The sequence below is a fragment of the Orcinus orca genome, chromosome 6 (genome assembly GCF_937001465.1).
Source record: "Orcinus orca chromosome 6, mOrcOrc1.1, whole genome shotgun sequence".
Taxonomy (NCBI): Eukaryota; Metazoa; Chordata; class Mammalia; order Artiodactyla; family Delphinidae; genus Orcinus; species Orcinus orca.
The window spans coordinates 29,280,817-29,303,555 of record NC_064564.1 but is presented as its reverse complement, the minus strand read 5'-3'; positions in this window follow the sequence as shown (position 1 = coordinate 29,303,555).

Below are 22,739 nucleotides of genomic sequence, written 5' to 3'. Positions count from 1 at the left end.
CCTTCTGACTCTCCACATTGTTGCCAGTGTGATTGTTCTGAAATGGAAATATGGTCATTCCTCTGCAATTCACATCTGTCATTGAGTTCCCAGAGCCTAGCTTGAAGTCAAATACTTGTTGGCAATATATTTGAGAACTTTTTTGATCTTACTCCTGCTTGCTTCTCAGACTCATCCCTGTCTGCCTACAAAACCTCTCTGCTCTGGCTCTGAACTCCCTGTCATCATTCAAAAGTTCCATGAGTTTTCACAGCCCTGCAAGTTGCATCTTCCGTTGCCACTGCCTGGAGTATATTCCCCTCAGCCCGATCCTGAAAAATATAACTCATTTCTCTTTTTTCACCTGTATTTTTTCTTAAGTTCATGATTAACATTGCCATTTTAAAAAACCTCAATGCAAAAAATTTAATTTGCACACCATAAAATAATTTAATATTTCTGTATAAAATATTCTTTTATTTCCCATTTCAGAATAACTAAACCATAATATCACATGACAGTTTTTCTCAGCTGATTTCACTGATTTTCCCCCAGCAGATAAACAACTTACCTTGAGTTAAACACTTCCTCCTCTGCCCTTTGCTGCATGCCGAATAAAGCTCTAATAAACATCTTCAGGTATTGCATGTGGCAGACATTCTAACATGTCCAGGAAATTCTTAAAGCCGGAGACTCTCTTTGTTCGTTTCCATTCCCTAAATGTCTTGGATACTTGCTACATGGCAAGTACTCATGTAATATTTGTTTAGAGAATGAAAGATAGCAAATAATTGAGAACAAAACTTGACTTTTTAGTGTTATTTTGAAATTTTTTATCAAAATGACAGAACATAACTATTCAGTTATACATTTATCCTTGGTCATGTTCTTGCTTAAATCGTGTAACTATTAACATACAGTTCACTCCAACAGCATTTTTATGTTCCCACGTATTAGGTATTTTGTTGTTTGCTTGGGAAACTCAGATAAATACAACATTCTTTATTCAATGTTTTCTTATTATAAGTGAGTGATGAAATAATAGTTGGTACTACTCACTGTACTCTGTGCCACCTACTATTTAATCACCTAATAAGATACTTCGAGGTGAAATTTAATCATCAGCAGTCTTATTTTGTATATGTGTGTAAAATAATTTAAATGCATTCAAAATATGCATTGTGTTGTGGCAATATAGGTAAATTTATGTATAAAAATCATTGGATATAATGGTTATTCAATTAATATTTTGGATTGATTGAATATATCACTAATATGAATGAGTAATTCATACTACTATAATCCTTTCATTTCAGTTGAGCTCTCTATATTTTCTTCTTTTTTGAAGAGAATGGCACTTCAGTATAATCACAAAGAGTGAATAGATGGGATTGCATAGTCTCAATCAACCTACTTTTTACATGCAAAAAATTTAAAAACACATAATTATAAATTTCCTATATTTCACAGTAAACATTATTGTTCAAACTTTAGAGTTACAACAATATAAAATGTTAGTAAAATCAATGTTTTGTTGAAATTATAGTAATTCATGTAAGATTTCTTAGAAACTGACACTAGTGAAAACTCTGAAGTAGTGTAGTTTTTTGGCATTTATTTTTCAAACTTCCAATTGGAAACTCAATCACAAAGGCCCATCCACAGAGCCACACACTATCTACCCTGATTGCATCTCATGATCCTTACTTCCCTGCCTCCACTCAAACACTGAGTTCTTAGTAGTAATTTTTCAGGGTTTTGATCTCTGATCTGTGCCTTATAATTTGATGAAAGTAATTTTTGAAAGGTTAATATGTCAGGATATTTTTGGAAATGTCCTAAACAGGTTCTCTTGTATTACTATGATTATTAGTTTCATAATGTTGCCATAACAAATTGCCACAAATTCAGAGACTTAACACAGGCATTATCTCACAGTGCCTTCACAGTCTGAAGTCTAGCTTCCTTGGGTCTCAGAAGGCTAAAATCAAGGTGTCTACATGGCTGTGTTCCTTTCTTGATGCTTTAAGGCAGAATCCACATCCTGGCATGTGTGAGTGATTGGTAGGATTCACTTCCTTGTGGTTGTAGGGCTAAGGTCCCTGTTTTCTTGCTGGTATTACCAGTTGGCTAGACATCAGGGATCTTTCTCAGCTTCTAGAGGCTGCTAGCCTTCCTTGGCTCCTGGCCCCATTCCTCCATCTTCAAACCAACAAGAGTGGGTCAAGTCCCTTAAGCTTCATCTCTTTGACTGATGATTCTGTCTTCCTCTTTAGCTTTTAAGGGCTCATATGATTACATTAGGTCCACTCAGGTAATCCAGGATAACCTTCCTAATATAAAGCAATTGATTAGTAACCTTAATTCCATGTGAAAGACTCTTCTCAGCAGTACCTGTATCAGTGCTTTACTGAACAGCTAGGAAACAAAAAATCTTGGGGAGATATTTTTACAATTCTGTCAACCACTTCATGTAATGATTTTTTTTTCTTCTGGAAAGCATATTGAATAAGTTAACTAAGTAAATATTGAGCATTTTTTTTAGCACTTTATCCTATGATGGTTTTCTTTTTCAAAGAAAGAGTACAAACAAGGGAGAAAAACATAAAAGAACATTCTTCATTCTAAGTCTCTCTCTCTCTCTCATTCTCTCTCAACCTCTTCTTCTCTCTTAGTTGTTTGGTTGCTGTTATAAGTTTTTCTTAAACATGCAGCTTCTGACCAATGCCATTGAAAGCCCAGGTACATTCTATCTTCCTGCTTCGCCATTTTTAGCATGTGGATTCCATTCTCCCATTCATAGTATGGTTGATAATCTTCTAACAACCTGCCATTATTCCAAGCATAAATAAGAAGAAAGGGTGGAAAAAACATGAAGTGCCTAAGGGCAAAAGCATAACTGCCTGCCTATGGAGCCTCACCATTCTTCAAAACATTCCCAAAAGCTCAACTCAGTGACTTGTTTCCATCTAATTGTTGGAACCATGCTACATTGCTTTCCTTAGATGAAAGATGACTAGGAAAACAGTGGGGCTGAATAGATTGGGTTGATGAACACCACTGTATCTGACACACTATCATCAGACAGAAGATAGCATGGTTGATATTTGAATATTTCTTGTCTAACATTGAACAGAGAAAATAAGGTAATTTGTGCTCATCTGACTGAACTGTGCCTTGGTATCCTGAAATTAATTTTATGTGGATTGAAGAAATCAATAATCACTAAATTTCAGAATGGAATTTCAATTTTCATTTAGTAAATCCTAAACCATATGTAATATTTGTTTAAATTGTTAATCTTTCTCAAAAAATATTGAAGTTTTTAATGTTAACTTTATGGGATTAAGCCAAAGATATCAAGAGTGTTAGAAATTCCATGCCCTATATATTGTGAAGTGTGGAATGGTATGAATATATGATCTTTTGTCTTATCACAAATTATAATAAATAAGCTTTTAACTTGACTATCTGTTAAGTTCTGTAGCTTTTCTAAAATTAGGATTAAGTTAAATTTGAGCTAATATATTCTAATCCATGTAAAATTTACATATCTGGTTTTGTGACTTTTTGTGACTATCCTTCAAATCAGCATTTCTATAGCAGAGCCTATCTACCAGAAACAACAAAATTTAAGGCATGTTATTTTGTACTTTCAGTGATCTTAGTCCTTGCACTTAAAAAAACTCCATATCAATATACGTTAATGGGAAGACTTTGTAATGTAACCAAAAAATCAACAATGTTTTTTTACTTCACTGTTCTCTTGTCTGGGTGGCATAGTGTAGATGATGGGTAATAAAAAAAAAATGAGATTCAAAGCAATTATTTTCCAAACTGCTGGCATTGAAAAAATTGTAGTCATTTGGAAACATTTAGGGCTCTGAACCCAATGAACTTACTATTATATAAAATGCAAGAATCAAAATACATAACAGTAATCCCTGAATTTCAAGGGCAAATCACTTAGCTATAATAATTTTAAGTCCTTGAGCATTTATTATAAAGCATACTGACAATGTGAATATACACCTGGCTATATATCTCCCAATAACACATTGATTTTCAGCTATTTCAATAATGGTATAGATCTCAGCATAGGACTGTTCTATGATAGAAGCAATCATTCTAAGGAAGGTATGTATTTAAGGTTATGTCAAGTTGTGAGAAACTTACTAAGTACTTCTGTTTAAAAAGTTCCCTGTTTAATATGTTAAAACTTTGTTTACAATATTCCAAGGGTATTTTATTCCAAAGGTCTTTCATCATAAAATATTTTCAGTGTAACATTTACTATTATGTGACAATTCAAGCAGGTAATACATACTTAAGAATTTACAGTTTGTCAGAGTCAGATGTGAAGTTGTCTTTCTTAGAAAGTGACATCTAAGAGAAGACTAATGTTCCAAATAATACAATAGTACTGCTATATACAGAAAAAAACACGTTCTTAAAACAACACACAACAAAACAAAATTGGTAGGATGCTAGAAGAGCAGATACTTGAAGAAGGATGATTGCAGACTGGCAATGCCATGTGAAACAACACTGCACTGAAGAAACTGGAGGAGTCTGCATGCCCTGAAGGACTCTTTCTTCTTGGACCCCATTGGCCTCTCACAGCAAAGGGTCTGAAAAATCAACTACGAAGTGCCTATGGTGATACAGACTGGAGAGGGGAACACAGTCATGTGGGTGGGACAAGTATATGCATCCTGATGCTTCCTCTTTATTTCCACCACAAGACAAAAGCTTTAATCAGAAAGAACAGTGACACTACTGGCCTTAGGGTATATTAAGGCCAGTTTTAACAAGCTTATATGGTAGGTGAAACAATCATTTGAGGGTAGAACCTGATTAAAGGTATATTCATTAAAAATATAACAATGTATACTTTAAATTAGCAGGAAATTACTACAAACTTTATAAGAGATGTATAAGTAATAAGTCAATAGTGGAGGTAAAATGATATACTATATAATGTTTATTTAATGCAAAAGAAGGCAGAGCAAGAGTATATAATAAATTAAATAAATACAAAACAGCTAGCAATTTAGTAAAGTTTTTATCCAACGACATCCATAATCACGTTACTTATGAATGGCTTAAATATAACTTTCTTAAGAATGCAATTGTCAGATTGGATCAGACAGCAAGATCCAATTCTACTGTGTCTATTAGAAATGCAGTTAATATATACTGATAAAGATAAGTTAAAAGTAAAAAGATGGAGAAAGATATGCCATGAAAATATCCCCCAAAACCTTGAATAGCTATGTTAATATCAGAAAAAGCCAGCTTCAGAACAAGGAATACTATCCAGAATAAAATGGGACAGTATATCATCATTAAGGGTCAATTCTCCAATAAGACATAATGACCATAAATACATATATATATATATATTACTGATAACAGAGCATCAAAATAAATGAGACAAAAATGGAAGTTAGTAAAACAAGTTGGCAGTTCTAAAATTATAATTGAGACATCAAAAATCCTTTCCCAGTAATTGATAGAACAAATAGGCAGAAAGACAGTAAGAGTATAGAAGATTTGAACACTATCAACCAAATAGTCCTAATTGACATATAGAACAATTCACCCAACAGTAGAATACACATTATTTTCAAAGACATATGAATATTCAACAAGATAGACCATATAATAAGCCAATAAAAATATCTCAAACAATTTAAAAGAGTAGAAATCATAGCTACATTTTAATAGCATAATAGAATTTAGCTATAAGTCAAACAGGAATAAATCTAAAAAATTCTCAAATCTTTAGATATTAAACATCCCATTTCTAAATAACCCAGGGTTAAAGGGGAAGTCTAAAACCAATGAAAAAATAGTCTGTATGAAATACAGATAAAAATACAACACATCAAAATATGAGGGATACAGCTATAGCAGTGCTTTCAGGGTCATTTATAGTATTGAATACTTATATTAGGAAAGAAGAAATGACTCAGATCAATAATTTAATTTTTCATCTTAAGAAATTTTTTTTTTTTTTTGTGGTACGCGGCCCTCTCACTGTTGTGGCCTCTCCCGTTGCGGAGCACAGGCTCTGGACACGCAGGCTCAGTGGCCATGGGTCACGGGACCAGCCGCTCCGCAGCATGTGGGATCTTCCCGGACCAGGGCACGAACCCGTGTCCCCTGCATCGGCAGGCAGACTCTCAACCACTGCGCCACCAGGGAAGCCCCATCTTAAGAAATTTTTAAAGAAAAATAGAGCAAACTAAACCCAAAGCAAGTAGAAAGAAGTAATAAAGAATGGAGAAGAAATTAATGAAATTGAAAATAGAAAAATAAAAAAAAATCAATGCAAATAAAAGCATATTCTTTGAAAAGTTCAATAAAATTGACAAACTTCTAGTTACAGTGACCAAGAAAAAAGGGAGAGGAGCTTCCTATAAGAATGAAAAATTTCAATATCAAGAATGGAAAATAAAGGGACATTGTTACTGGCAACATCGGTTCTAAGAGGAGTCCCGTAGATAGCCTGTGACCTCAGTGTTATCACAGAGTTGGATTTCAGAGTGGTGGATTTGGAGCCCTTAGTCAAGTTCATTCTTGGTATTTGGAAGTAAGTGAAGAAAATTCTCAGTCACAACTGTGAAAACGTCGTTATAAAAATAAAAGGAATATGGGTTGTTCTACATGACCAGAAAATTCAATATGTGATCTTTTATTAGATCTTGGATCAGAACTAAGAAATAAAAACAACTAGAAAAATATTCAGTGGCATATTTGGGGAAAATTGTTATATTGAACACATGACATAAATATTAAAGAACATTTTGTATATCAGGCTTAAATTTTCTGGATGTGATAATTACAATTAGATAAAATATCTTTTAAAAAATGAAATACAAGCTAAAATATTTGTGTGAAGTATCAGAAACTTAGTTTTAAATAATTGATAAATATGTAATCAAAATGTGTATTGTTGTGAGTGTATGTTTAGGTAGACCGAGGGTGAGAGATAAAAGATATATAGCAAATAATGAAACCTGGAAACTCTAGGTAAGGGATATAGGAATGCAAACTTCTAATTTTTGAAGGTCACATATTTTTATACTAAAATTTGGGTTAAAAATAACAATGGTTTACAGTACATTCTTATGGTTAGCAGTTTATAAAAAGCCAACCCACTTCACAGTTCTTATCATTATTTTTTGCTGTCATACTGCTCAAGTGCCTTAGCCATTATAAATCTGAACTCTTCACCTTCCACCTATACCTCATCCAAATGACACATAAAATCTTTAGTGATTGTGCTGTTACATGGTGTTCTTATTGCTTTCAGTTGAGGGTAAAATTCAGTTCCGAAATTCCACCTTGAAGATTAGCATTCTAAGTACAAACTGGTAGCTTAGTCTTTCCAGAAAGCTGAGCCTGAGGCAGAGGAGTTATGTTCATTTCTAGGGAGAAGTGAAAGACAAAGTGGCAAGGAGGAAGGGAGAGATGACACAAGTATAGATTATTGAACTGCCTACCACTAAGTAAGACAAATTACAGAGTACCATGATTACTCTCAAAAATCCATACTAGCTTCATTTGGGGTCCTTCTATTGCAAGGGATAAATAGGACTGAATTTACCAACAAATTACTGAATCCTACTGTTCAAAGTTTACCCCTTGGGAGATTAACTCCCACATACTTTCAGGCTGTGCAAAGGAACGTGCCAAAAGAGGTCCTGTAACGGCTCAAGCAAAGAAGTCGTCAGACAGGGAGTAAGAGGGGCACAGTATGGGCGTTTTGCAAAGCACTGTCAGCTTGTGCGTACGTGAAGATTTTTATGGTTCAGCCACAGCTTATGGTCACCCTGGGAACAGAAACAATAGACAGTGAGATGGAGAAGATTGGAAGGATGGAGTGTGCATGTGGGTGTGTGGTGGTGTGGGTCGCGGAGGGAGGGGCTGTGGGTGGTGGAGGCTGGACTTATGGAGTCTTTTGTAACATAGAAGAGCAGAAGGGGTGACTTGTCATTTCCAAGATTAGGCTGTAAAAAGACTGGCTTCCATCTTGGCTGCTTTCTCTCATGCTTTCTTGGATTTGATCACCATGTTAGGCCACCTTGTCGAGCAGCCCTGTAGGAGGCTCATGTGTCGAGGGACAGAGACTTGCCAACAACCACATGAATGGACTTGTAACTGGATTTATCCCTCCTCACTTTGAGTCTATAGGTGTGACCAGAGCCCCAGGTGGCCTACAGACTATAATTTCAGTATTGATGTTAGACAAAGGCACTTAACTAAGTCACACTCTGATCCCTGACTCCCAAAAACTGTTAGAAAATACATTTTTATTGTTAGAAACCATTAAAATTAGGTAATTTCTTACACAGCAGTAGATAATACACTCTCCTATCTCATTCCCCTTTGTGGTCTCTGCCTCAGTCACCAGGCCCTAGGCTCTCCATTGTGCTCTGTTTTCCCTCATGCCTGGACCTTTCAAATAGTGCCACCCATGTAAAATAATATTCCGTAACACTTCTAGTTAACTGCAGCATTTCTCTACAATCTGAACTGCTAATCACATGCCCCGTGGCATACATTAAAAGCTTTCTGTATTTTCTTGGGCTTCCCTGGTGGCGCAGTGGTTAAGAGTCTGCCTGCCAATACAGGGGACACGGGTTTGAGCCCTGGTTCGGGAAGATCCCACATGCGGAGCAAATAAACCTGTGGACCACAACTACTGAGCCTGCGTTCTAGAGCCCGCAAGCCACAACTACTGAAGCCCGCGTTCCTAGAGCCAGTGCTCCACAACAAGAGAAGCCGCTGCAATGAGAAGCCCTTGCACCGCAACAAAGAGTAGTCCCCGCTCGCCACAACTACAGAAAGCCTGCGTGCAACTAGAGAAAGCCTGTGTGCAGCAACGAATACCCAATGCAGCCAAAACTAAATAAATAAAATAATAAATTTATTGAAAAAAAAACTTTCTGTATTTTCTTAATGGAACCTATCCAATTTGGAATTATATTTCTGTATGATTATTTGGCAAATGCCTGAGATTACCAGTAAATTGTAAGTTTAATGAGGCAAGGTTTTGCTTTTTGTTTTTTTCACTCCAACACTCAATGCAGTGCTTGACACAGTTCTTGATTAATAAGCATTTTTTCAATTATCATATGATTATATGAGAGGCATAAGTGGTATAAAATTTTAACAATTTACAGATACATTACCTAGAAAATTTTAGTAATGTAACAAAAAATTAAAATAAGCAATGTGTTAAATTGGTGATCTAATCACATACCAAAATTACTTCTCCTAATAAAAATTGATAAGAAACATCATAGAAAGAAAAAAAAAACTCTGTTGCAATAGAACAAAAATTTACATATTTAGAAATAACTCATTCAATACATTTTAGAAATTCAACAGATAAAATAGTGAAGCATTATGGAGAGTCTTCAAAAAAGATATGACTAATGGAAGTAAATACCTTGTTCTTGTATGGGAAGAATCAACATCAGAAAGGTGTCTTTCTATTAGTCATGTGATACATTAACATGGTACATAGTAATTATATAAATACATGTTGTTTTCAACTTGCACTATTAAAATTATGATTTTAAATAGAAGTGCCTAGCAGGGAGGAGTATGGGAGAAGTCTCTGCTGTGAGAGAGTGCTGATGCTTGCTACTTACAGGACATAGACAAATAGCTTCTCTTTTCTTAGACTAAATTCTTTATCAGAAGTATAAACTTAATTTGTAGGAACTCAGATTTTTATAAGGATTGGTAGAAACCATTAAAAGAAAGTTCATAGCAGACTGACAACTATAAAGCTATTAATTTGTTTGCTCTTGTAATTGTAATTATTACTATTACTCTCATAGTTAGCATTGCTGCAGCATTATCAAATCTGATTAACTATTTCTGTTGAGCTCTTTTATTGAGTGGTAAAATGAGTACGTACTCTCTTGGAACAGTGTCTCTCATTAGAATTACCTGGGGATTCTTGTTAGGAATTTAGCTTCTTGGGAATCTCATTAGGATATTTGGAAATGAGGACCAGGAATGCACACTTTAAAAAGAAACCGAGGGCTTCCCTGGTGGCGCAGTGGTTGAGAGCCCGCCTGCCGATGCAGGGGACACAGGTTCGTGCCCCGGTCCAGGAAGATCCCACATGCCGCGGAGCGGCTGGGCCCGTGAGCCATGGCCGCCGAGCCTGCGCGTCCAGAGCCTGTGCTCCGCAACGGGAGAGGCCACAACAGTGAGAGGCCCGTGTACCGCAAAAAAAGAACAAAAACAAAAAAAGAAACTGAAGTGATTTTCCACCCACACTCAAGTTATGATTTGTAAAATTCACTGTATTACCTTTTGAATTAAAGTTACATTCTCTGTGGGATACTTTCTATTCTACACCCAATTTAAATCTAGGATATGTCTATTTCTAATTATTTCAAACCAATTAACTTTCCTTAGTTAGTAATAAAATTCACATTTATTAGTGTATTTTTTTCTTGCTTAATTTTTAAAAACACTTTTAATGTGGATGTATTAATCGTACCTTTCATTTTAATTAATGATGAACTGGATTCCAGAAAACTGTATGTAATTTTATTAAAATTAATCATAATGAAGTTAAAATAATCACATTTAAGAATGTGCATTTCCTTCTAATAGGGATTAGATTTCAACTGCTGTTTATATGTCCATGTATAACTCATAGAACCATACTCTGTATTAAACTCTGATTGGTATTAACTGTTTTTTCTGTTCCCTCACTGTGATAATATTACCTAAAAAAAAAGAGAGACTTGGGGTTTCAAAATGGCTGACTAAGGGCATGTTTTAATCTCTTCTTCTTTCAAAAATCCCATTGAGATTATAGAAATCACAAAATATAGTAAATAAACAGTTAAAGACTTGGAGGTCCTAAAAAACCAAGAGAAGTCCCTAGTAAATCAATTAGTCAGTTATTTCTGAAGGATACAGAGCCAATAAGATCAGATTGCCTTGAGAGGATAAACCTAATCTGAAACTTCCACAACCCAATATAAGCAAAATTAAGACACTTCAAAATAATGTGATTTCAAACGTCCTTAAATGCATCAGGTCAAGAAATATATGGGAAACTAGAGAAGACTGTCTTGTAGCCAAGTATGAAAGCTGTTAATTCTGTGCCAGTTACCTCTTAACATTTTCTGTATCTAGAGGATTTGTCCCAGAATACCTCTCCAAAGAGATCAAGTATGGCAGGTTCCCAGAGTGTTGAAGCTGGAAGGAGAAGCTGAGAGGTGTGCTGAGGAAAACTTCTGGTCATCACCATAGAAAAGGCTATTTCTTCCTGTTCAACAGAAAAACCAGACCAGACTCAAGTTCATAATTACAATCACAGCTAGAAATCACATAAAGTAAAAGTGCATCTGCTGTTTGGAAAAGAAAAATATTTAGTGTTGTGCTGAGTGAATAAAAAGAAGCCACTTAAACAACTACTATTGATCAATGCTAACTACTGTTATAAATTTACACAGAAAAATCCATAATGACCAAATATCTGAGGGGAACATAGAAGAGGAACACTGGCTGGAGCTAATGAAAGAACTATCTATTAAGGAACAAAATTAATGGAAAAATAAACACAAATAACTTAATAAATATGCTTAGTAATGTTTGAGAAGATAGCATTCCTGCAAAATATGAATATGAAACTTTTCTTTAAGGGAGCTTAGGAATTTAAAATAAATGCATATGCAACCTCAGTAACATATATCCTACTAAGGGATAGAGAGAATATAAGAGAAAAAGGTATTTAGATAAATAAATAGTACAACATATCACTGAATTAAAAACAACCCCCAAAAACCCTGTTAAGATTGATGATGCTTTCATCTGAAACATTCAGACAAAATTAATGAACAAACAAAATAATAATAAATTGCTACAAACTCCTAGAGAAAAGGAATATTTACACTTTAAAACAGTCACATTTTCTTTATTATCTGATGAGGTAATAAAACATGTATTGAGAGATGACCCCATTCTCCAAAACAATATAGCGACATGTGCAAGTGTGGTCAAAAAAAAGATATTGCAAAAACAACTCTGTAACTAATTATGCAAGTATAAAAAAACAAATATATGGAAGAAATATAAAAATTAAAAAATAAAGTACCTACATATATTTTTCAGAAAAAGAAAATTAATCACATAGAAAAGGTCAGTAAAACTGATAATAAATTTATATATAAAAAAACTATATATGTATGTACATATATATGTAAATAGCAAAACACAGCTTATGCTAAATTGTGATAGATAATTTTATGTGTCAACTTGCTTTACTGGGCTGAGGGATGCCCAGATACCTTGTGAAACATTATTTCTGGGTATGTCTGTGAGGGTATTTCTGGAAGAGATTAGCATCTGAATCAGTAGACTGAGTCAAGAAGATGGCCCTCACCAATGGAGGGGGGCATCACGCAATCCACTGAGGGCCTGAATAGAACAAGAAGGCAGAGGAAGGGTGAATTTACTCTCTGTTGGAGCCAGGAGGTCCCTCTTCTGCCCTTAGATATCAATGATTTCGGTTCTCAGGCCTTCAGACTCAGACTGGGACCTACGCCATTGGCTCCCCTCCACTTAGCCTTTGGGTTTGAAGAGGAACTGTGTCACCAGTGTTCCGGGCCTCCAGCAAGCCAACTGCAGATCGCAGAACTTCTCAGCCTCCATAATCACGTCACCTTCATAAAAAAATTCTCTCTGCATATCTTTATATCTGCTGCAGGCTCTGTTTTTCTGGAGAAAACTGACTAAAACATAAATACTTTTTGACAACACTACTTTGGAATGTAATGCAATTTAAGTACTAAATATTTGTATTGCAAAATAATACAAGTTCAATGCAATCACAGAAATAAAACATTTTCTAGCTCCTTCAAGCAATGAGTTTTTTTTTTTTTATGTATAACTTATTACATCTTTCCTCATGAATTTAAAAAGATACTGAAACCCAGCAGGACCCTATGGGGCTCCTGGGCACAAAAGCCTTTCTGTATCCCCTTCTCTGAGTTCCAAAGGCCAGGTTCAAACAGTTGCTAATCAGGAGAGGGGGGGATGCAGAGACAAGGGAGGAGCAGTCTAGAAACAATAGTACAGCCTTGAGGGCAGGGTCCCGGTCCCCCCCACCCCCACCCCCACCCCCCGCAAAGGATATTCATAACAATATCTTTGAGCTCTTCTGCAGAACTAAACCCCTCACCAAATGGAAGATGTTAACTACTTGATGAAGCACTCTTCATTCCAGATAAGGTAACAGTTTGCCCATCACCACCTGATGCCAGATGATATTTGGATTGAAGGAATGCACAGCCCGATCCTTATCAGCAGCCCTGCCCCCTTGACTATAAGACTCTTCACAACCCCCCCTCCCTTTTTGGACACACAGTTTTGAGGACATTATACCGCTGTGTCCCCCTTTGCCTGGCAAAGTAATAAAGCTATTCTTTTCTACTTCACCCAAAACTCTGTCTCTGAGATTCAATTCGGTGTCAGGGTACAGAGGCTGGATTCGGCTTCAATACCACGCACCCATACAAAAACATACATACACACAAACACGTATGTAGATGTGTTTGCTGTTTACTTCTATAAAGAATGGAAGCAAACTATGCACAGTACTCTGAAACCTGCATTTCCCACTTAAACATCAATCAAGATATCATGTGAGGACGGACATACAAGTCACATATAAAAACGGTAATATTTCTGTATTTATATGTACTATCATTTATTCAGCATTTTTACCATTTAAGAACGTTAATGTTGTTTGCTGTTTTTGTTTGTATATATAAAAACTTATAAACAAGAAGAGATATTTTAGATGGCAGGACCAACCCTTGGGTTTAGAGGTAGGGAGGGGAGAAGGATCAAGAAATTCCATGCAAAATGTATTGCTATGTTATAGGAGAAGTTATGCATAGTGATATTTTTGTTATTTGTTTGTTTTACCAGGGATATATACATAGATGTTTATGCTGCAGTTAAAGTTGTTTTACATTTAGATACGGTCATTTCAGTTACCTGTGATGTCGAAAGCTCAGCTTCTCTGTACACCAGTGCTGAATCGAACCTCGGAGACAGAGCTTTGGATGAGATAGAAGAGGATAGCTTTATAACTTTGCCAGGCAAAGGGGGACACAGGGGGCTTCTGCCTCAAAAAACTGTGTGTCCCCACCCAGGAGGATTTGATAAGGAGTTTTATAACAATGCTTCCCAAGGGTGGGGTTGCTGACAAGATTAGGGTGTGTGCAGGGTCTCAGTGGCGGGTCTCCTAATCTAGATGAGCTTCTCTGCTCCCTTTAATCTTGCCTCAAGTGGTTTTTTGGCTCCTCCTCCCTTGATTAGCAACTGTTTGAATCTGCCCTTTGGAACTCAGGGAAGGTCAAGGAGGCTGGAGTCTCGCCGACAAGAAATAGGGGACAAAAAAGAGACCTCCGTGCCCGGGAGCCTCAAAAGGGCCCTGCTCGGTTTCACATGTACCATTTATAAAGAGAGGATAGACATTTTTAAGTATTAGAGAAAAATAAGAACCATAAATAAAAAATACAAACTATTTCTAGAAAAGTTTTTAAATTGGAATACAAGAAAATGCAGAAACAAGGGAAAAAGCAAAAGAATTTCAATGAAAACCAGATATAAGATGAAGTATATTATGGATCATAATTGTGAATTGATATAAAGCTTGCATTAAAAGACAAATTTTCCTAGACTGACTACTTAAAATTCTATCACTATATTATTTATAGTAGACAAATCAAAAGCAAAATTTAAGACATTTAAAAGTATCTCCATTTATAGACCTGGAAATTTTAAGCAAGATTAAAACAAGATTTTCAATGTAAATCTCAGTCAAAATAGAATTTACGGTAAAAATGCTTTAAAAATCAAGGGGTTTGCTTTATATCAGTAAAAATTATGATAAACAAGAACAGAGAAACATCACAAGTGTGTAAAACTTGCACAATATAACACACATGTGAATGAGGGAAATACTCTAAAAAGTGGAATAAGAAATAGAAAATTCTAGCAGTTAAGACATACTTAAGAATTTACAATTTGTTAGAGTCAGATGTGACGCTGTCTTTCTTAGAAAATGACACCTAAGAGGTAACTAATGTTCCAAATAATGCAATAGTGTTGCCGGGTCCAAGCTCGCTCTGCCCGCCGCACGGCAGGCCAATAAATCGGGACAGGAAGTGGTGAGGCAAGGAAGAGCGATTTCATTCAGAAAGCCGGCAGACCGAGAAAATGTCGGATTGGGGTTCCCAAAAAAACATCTTATCGGGGTCTGGATGCCAGTTTCTTTTACAGAACAGAGAGGGAGAGAAGGTGAAGAAGTAAAGTACAAAAGGCCATTTATCTTGCAAAATAGGAGGAGATGTGTTAATTTCTTCTTAACTGCAGCCATTCACAAGCGGGCAGGGTCAGATCGGCTCCCTGGGAGCTGAACAAAGGCAGTTTAGTTTAACATTCAGGCAGAGGGGCAGTGTTCCTTGAGGCAGGCCATTATGTATGATATAATAAGAAAAGCAACGAAAAGCAAAGGTTAAATTCAAAGAAACAGATCTAACCTGGAGTCCAATTTAGCTCTTCACTGTTACAATAGTACTGTTACATACAGATAAAACAAGTTCTTAAAACAACACAAAAGTAAACAAAATTGGTAGACACAGCAGGAAGCTGGTAAGAAGAATTTAGTTAGAAGGACAGACATTTGAGGAAGGTTAATTGCAGGCTGGGAATGCCGTGTGAAACAACCCTGCACTGAAGAAACTGGGGGAGTCTGCTCGCCCTGGAGGACTCTTTCTTCATTAAATCCATTGGTCTCTCACAGTAAAGGTCTGAAAGATCAACTAGGAATGCTTATTAGTGACGCAGACTGGAGAGGGGAACACAGCCATGTGGGTGGGACAAGTATATGCATCTTGATGCTTCCCCTTTATTTCCACCACAAGACAAAAGTCTTTAGCTAAAAAAACAGTGACAATGTTGGCCTTAGGGCATTTTAAGGCCAGTTTTAAAGACCTTATATGACAGGTGAAACAACATATCACCTATAGGTAGAAACTGGTTAACTAAAGGTCTATTAATTAAAGATATAACAATGTATATTTTAAATTCACAGGAAATCATTACAAACTGTATGACATGTGTAAGTAATAAGTCAATAGAAAACAGTTTTGTTCAAATATAGCAAAGCAAGCAAAAAACTAAGAGGAGAAAACAAAGAAGGAATTATATCATAATTAAACTTGGTTTTACTTGATATTAAAAAGTATCTATCCATACCCCTCTATATATTAACCTATAATATATGTGTCTACGATATGAACAACATTCAATCTATTCAAACATCTATAATGTTTTACAGACATAGAATATGGGCACTAAGAAAAATCTCACTAAATTTGCTTAAATGGCAACCGTATGGATTATGGGCTGATGAATATATAATATGATAAAAATAGTTCTCAGAAAGACATTGATGTTTCAAGAATTAACTAAAAACCAAGAAATAAATTAGCTAAGCCCTCAATCAAGAAGATAACATAAGAATAATTTTTCCAAGTCATAAAAAGTTTCTGTAACAATTCAGCAGATACTTGGCTTAAAACAAGCAAAATGTGTTCCATTTATTCTCTCACAGTTCTGTCAGTATTACTTAATCTGAGTCATAGTGGCGGCAGGGCCATGGCCCCCCCAGAGGCTCTATAGGAGAATTTTTTCCTTGACTTTTCCAGTTTCTGGTGGCTGCAGGCATCCCGTCAAATGTGGCCCCATCATTCCAGTGTCTTTAAGTATCTCTCTGCTCCATCTTCACGTTGCCTTCTCCCCCCATCTGTGTAAAATCTGAGTCCCTTTTATAGGGATACATGTGATGGCATTTAGGATAATCCAACATAATTTTCTATCTTAAGATCTCAATTTAATCACATCTGCAAATACCCCTGTTTTTTTGCAATATAAGGTAACATTCACAGGTTCCAGGGATTAGGTTGTGAATATTTTGGGGGAAGACATTTTTCAGCTTACTACGATGCAATTACAATATTAATAGATACACAGAGATATAATACTTTAATTTTAACTGGTATTGGAAATATTTAATATTTACTTTCAAAATATTTTTAATGACCATAGGAAAGGATTAGAAAAATGTTTCCTTCAACTGAGAATGTGTATTTATAGAAACCATCACCATCATTCTTCACTCAGGCACTGTGATAAGACAGATAATGCAAATGAATGAACTCTAAATCTCTGAACAAATAATAAATGTTGCTAAAAATCTACTGATTCTACTAGAGAGTCAAGGATGTCAAAATATCATCAGGATAGTATCGGTCATATTTTAAAGTCTACACGTTACCCTGAATCAGGCCTGAGGAACTAGAATTCACTGGTTATGGAGCAGAATTCCATGAGTAGTGGTCATAAATAAGTAAACAAATAAGTTTTTCAAATATCAAACTAAGCTTTCATACTGTTCATTAATCTCACTGAACTAGCACCTGATCCTCAGAGAAATGGTCTCAATCTCATTAAGTTGAGGCAGCTGCCATTCCAAAGAAAATAAACAGAGAGGAAGAATATATTCTCTCTATAGGGGTATTTTAGAAGAATGCCCATCAGAAGCTCTGTGGTTTGAACAAGTACAAAAATACATCTATTACAGTTAACTGGAATAGGGCAGAGTGAATCAGTTTCCCAGTTCTGAAATGTTAAAGGGCAGACATTTCATTTTATTTCTTCCTGGCTTCTCTACATTAAAAAAATGATTCCATTCTTGACAGACGGCAGCAGTAGAAGGCCTTGTTACAATGCACGGTCATTCTGGTGAATGACTTTGATTACCCCGGGTCCTGGTGCTGTGAAAATCCGGTAAAACATATAAGAATAGTTTCTTTTTAGTAAAAAAAGGAAAATGCCAGGAAATTCTCTCTTAAAAGAAGAAATATCCCTTCCTATGGAAGTGAGAGAAAAAGCTGAAGCATCCTTATTTTACACAAGGTAAATGCTTTAATGAGAAATGGATAATTTTGTTTTTGAAATTTGAAAGATATACTTTCTCTCTCTTGTTTTTTTTCTTAACTTAAATCAACCTGAAATTTTATATGAGTATATAATTTATCTTTAATTCTTTGAATTGAGTCTGTTTTAGAAACAACAACAAAAGTTCTTTACAAAAGACTTTTTAATGTAATTAAGATTTATAGGACTGAGCTCCATGAGTTTAGGACTCATGTCTTTTGGAAACTTACAGAAATTCCATAGCTTGGAGAAGGACCTGCCCCTAAATCAGTGCTCCATAAATATTGTTGAATGAATTAATGATAATTTATATTTAGTTTGGACTAAATGACCCTTAAGTAAATGAAAATTAATAAAATAGGTTGTTTTATTGCTAGCTCAAGTCTGTTTCACAGTGAGCCCAGTGAATATTAGATAATATATATTCTGCAACTATTGTGATGCATTTCTAAGTGGTATCCTATTTCTCAATAAAGGATGTCCTTGTGGTTAAGTGGCTTTCATTGCTTGAAACAACAAAATCCAGTATGTGAAAATGATTGGTGTTGAATTAGTTCACGGTACACCATTATTAGAAACATTTGGGCTTCCCTGGTGGCGCAGTGGTTAAGAATCTTCCTGCCAATGCAGGGGACACGGGTTCATGCCCTGGTCCGGGAAGATCCCACATGCCGTGGAGGAACTAAGCCCGTGACCACAACTACTGAGCCTGCGCTCTAGATACCGCGAGCCACAACTACTGAAGCTCGCGTGCCTAGAGCCCATGCTCCGCAACAAGAGAAGCCACCACGATGAGAAGCCCTCGCACCACAAGGAAGAGTAGTCCCCGCTCCTCACAACTGGAGAAAGCCCGCGCACAGTAACGAAGACCCAATGTAGCCAAAAATAAATAAATTAAATAAATAAATTTTTTTTAAAAAAAGAAACATTCAAAAATATGCTGAAGTTCATAGGCTAAAAACCTAACTTGGAAAATAAAAAGTTAGATTGTTTCAGGAAATATATCAGGACTAACATTTATTTGGTGAAGGGAAATTCTTCTTTCAAAACTGCAATACTGGCAGTACTTTGAGCTATCGGCTATTCACTTAAAAGTGAATGCATGTTATATTTTGTTTATTAACAAAATGCACATAAAATATTTCCCCCCACACCTAATCACTTATTAATAAGATTTTATTATGATCGTATCTAAAATATTAATTTTATTGATTGTGGTTTTTGAATATGTCTGTTACCCAGTGGAATAATTTTCAAGTCACTGCTAATGTGAAAATGGGCCCAGTCTCACAGTTATCCAAAAATAAGCCCCCAAACCCTTAAAGTATAACACCAGTGACCTTAATTCTTGCATTCAGACTGAAGTATACAAAAGTCTGAAAAACGAGACCCATATTAGAGAGACACATCACACCATTTTAATTTTTTCCAAATAAAAATCTAAAACTTTTTCAAATACACACACATATACAGATGGGGGTGGGGATAAGGTGGTACCAGAGAACCTCTTTAAAGGGATAGATCATGAGATTGAAATCATTTCATTGAAATTTTTCTATAAATAAAGAAGACTCACATTGAACTCGCTGCTGCTTTTACATTTTTACTATATATAATATTGCCAACTTTTTCCATAAAATGAGGCATATGATTATATGTATGTTGAAAATGGTATAAGTAAATATATAAGATTTTTTGATAGTTGCTGATTTTAAGAATTTCTTTTTCTCTTTCATTTCATGTATACCTATTTCTTATCGTATAGTTGCAGTTATTTTGACTTTCTCTTGAGATTAACTTAGAAATAAATAACTATATTTCAAATTTTAAAAAATCCTATAAGATTTTTTAAGATAAAATCATTAAAAAACATTTGTCTATGAGAATCTCCTCCACTGAATATCAGAATGTATGAAAAACCCACTCTGGTACAATTATTTGGAAAAACAGAAAGTAACTTCTTAAAAATAAAATAAAGAAAAAAGGTATAAAAGGCAAAAATTTTCAGCCCCAAAGTAACATATTTGTTAACAAAATTATTGCACAAAACAAAAAAGTATAAGGAGAAATAATCACATGTAATAACACTAGAAAGAGTCAGTGTTAAGCTTTTGTTTGCCGTCAAATAGATGCGTTAGTAAAGTTCTTAAATTGTGTGATAAATCGTAGGAACTATAGGAATGTTTGTCTTTGCTATTGTTTTTGTTATTACGTATTTTATCTAAATTATAAGGTTTTTTAGATTTATCTTGTGTTTAAGGCCCAAAGATTTAGAATATATCATATAGTTATATAATTAGAGAGGTCTTACTAATTTGTATGACATTTTTATTATTCACTATTATCCATTTTCAGAAGGTTTGTAAATTATTCAAATAGAAAACTAATTGGACAGTATACTTCTTGAAATATATTCTTGTTAACAAACTAAGTTACAGCAACTTAGTCGTATTAATGCAATACCCAATGTTTGTAATATTATGGATGAGCACTATGTGAGAAAAATACATTTTAAAATATTGTAAAACCACTAGTAAATACAGAGGAAAAGTACTACCTTTTCTTAAAGTTAAAATTAGAAAACAGAGCAAAGGCAAATGTTTATATAGATACCCACAAATAAAAATATTTGGAAAATAATTGAATCTTAATTCTAACTATACATTACATAAGGTATTACATATACATATAAAGTATTAAGTTACATTGAATATTCTAAAGTCATTAGTTTTATAACTTAAAAATTACCTATGAAATAACAAAGAAAAAGCTCAAGTTATACATGTGATGGAGAATGATTCAATTCAAAGCTCATAGATAAGTTATTTAAGATCTGGATGAGGATGAAAAAAAGTCAAAGCAGAATGCAATCTTTGCTACAACCGAGGTGATAATTATTATGGGACTTAAGATGGAGAGATGATCATTTATATCAGGGGATTTAGTTGGGCTTTAAGATGAAGGAGGGAATGTCTGAAATGAAATTTGAGAGGACAATATCATCAGGGAGAAATTTCAGTAAAGTAGGTTAAACAACTATAGAATGTAGATCAATCAAGGGGGAAACACATACATATGGAAAGCATGTTGCAGAAGTGAAAATAATTGTGTTGAGAACTTTTTTGTTTTTATTGTGATTTCTAGTTGTTATAAAATGCCCCTAGGAAATTAAATGTGAAATGAAAATTTTTATCACTGGATAGGAAAATAGACTAAATATAATCACTAACACACAGTACTTTAATGTAGATAAGGCTGCATTCGAAGTGTTTCTCGTGTATTTATTTATTCTTGACAACAGATATGAATATATTATCTCCATTTTACAGATGAGGAACAAAGACCCAGAGACATTAAATAGCTTGCTCAAGTAAACACAGCCAATAAAAGGCAGATGTATTTATTTTACCCAAATAGTCTGACCTCAAATCTGTGCTCTTAACAATTACACTAAATACTGTTTCTCAAATTTTTAAGAGCAATGTCCTTGAACAAATATAACAACACTTCAAATTCTCATTGTTCTTCCACTTATGAATTCAAGCTATGCCATTTGGTATAAAAATTTATTTTTCCAAGAGTATCATACTTACTAGAAATCTTATAAATATTCTTAAATATTTATTCTCAGTACCCTCTCTGTTGTGTTCTTAAACCTGAATATGTAACATGAGTGGAAAAATGACAAACTCCTTTCTTTGAAGAGTAGGGAACATGCAGATAAATAAGATTATATTTAGAAATTCATCATTCTTTCTCCTATTAAATGGAAAATAATTATTGATAAAGAGCAGAGTGGTTGTTGCAAGAATTCAGTGAAATAAAATAAAACAGAATATATGAATAAGAATAAACAATCTGAACTATATATACTATACATGCCAGGGACTAAAGAATATATGGATTTGATTCAAATCATGCTTTATTCTTTCTATTTTTATCTTGGACTATTTTTGTTCATTTACATTGAAAATAAATAATTTTCCAATTATTTATTGAAAAAGTACATGAGTGTACTTGGCAGACAAATTCAGAAAACTTGACAAAATCTGTAAACATTGATTTAAATAAAAATATCACCCAAGAGTTCTTTGAAGAGAGTCACAACAAATGTTTGGGTTCTGAGTCAGCCTTTGGTATTTGTTTTCTTTGACCACCCTGAGATCACTGATTTTAACTATCTTCTGAGGTCTGGAGAGTGAATATTTCTCAGCTGCCCAATTTGTTCTGAAAGTGTTAGCTCTCAGGAGAAAGCTTCATCTTTCAGACCTCTTTTTCACATTACCCTCTAGCTGCCAATGCCACGGTATATATACTCCTAAGAGATAACCCAAAGTTTCTAAGATGTCTTCTAAGTAGCTAGAAGGGAATATCAGAGATAGCCTCTCTCTCTCAATCACACACACACACACACACACACACACACACACACACACACACACACACGCGCTTCCACAAACACAGAGCTTGTAGTCAGTAAATTGTAGATTGGTGTGGTATTTGCAACGCTGCTTATCTGATTTCTTCCTAAAGATTTTAACCTTTACAGAGTATCAATCCTACGCAAAGTTGTGAAATAGTCAAACCATGCCTTTAGTGCCTTTGGTCTGACACAGAGTATTGTTCCTTTTTGAAAGGCAGCTTATTCTAACTCTTCTGTTACTCCATGTCCTTCATGTGCTTCTCCTCCTACGAATCCC